The sequence below is a fragment of the Nannospalax galili genome, unplaced genomic scaffold (genome assembly GCF_000622305.1).
Source record: "Nannospalax galili isolate Female #2095 unplaced genomic scaffold, S.galili_v1.0 scaffold1109, whole genome shotgun sequence".
NCBI classification, from domain to species: Eukaryota; Metazoa; Chordata; class Mammalia; order Rodentia; family Spalacidae; genus Nannospalax; species Nannospalax galili.
The window spans coordinates 838,140-838,664 of record NW_008359787.1 but is presented as its reverse complement, the minus strand read 5'-3'; positions in this window follow the sequence as shown (position 1 = coordinate 838,664).

Below are 525 nucleotides of genomic sequence, written 5' to 3'. Positions count from 1 at the left end.
TTTAAAATTTTAATTAAAAATATGGATTCATTTTATCCAGTGACCTAAAATAATTTCAGAAAAAAACAGAGTGCCTCCCACTATTGTCAGTCTGAAATTTTAACTTGAGATCTGACACATATCTCATCATCTAAAGCGTCATCATCTAAAAAGTATACTTCACTGACGTTTCCTATGTCCCCAGAAAGTATGCTGTGCACATTCTTAGGAAAATTTTGAAAGTTTTAAGTAGATATATATTACAATCTGTGTTTTTATATATTTTTCTGTCCTAGAAAGGTTGTTGGCTTGATTATATTAACTAATAAGCTATGAAATAGCATTTAATGAGGAGACATCATGTGAAAAATAAACTAAGTCTCATGTAAAGATTCTCTTTCTGTTGTCTTTGGTGTGCATCACACTCTGTTGTATAAAGAAGCTCCACTGGTGAGAGCTGAGAGATGCATGTCTTAGTTTGTTCTTCATTTCTGTGACAAAACACTCTGACCAGTACCAACTTGGGGAGGAAAGGGTTTATTTGTC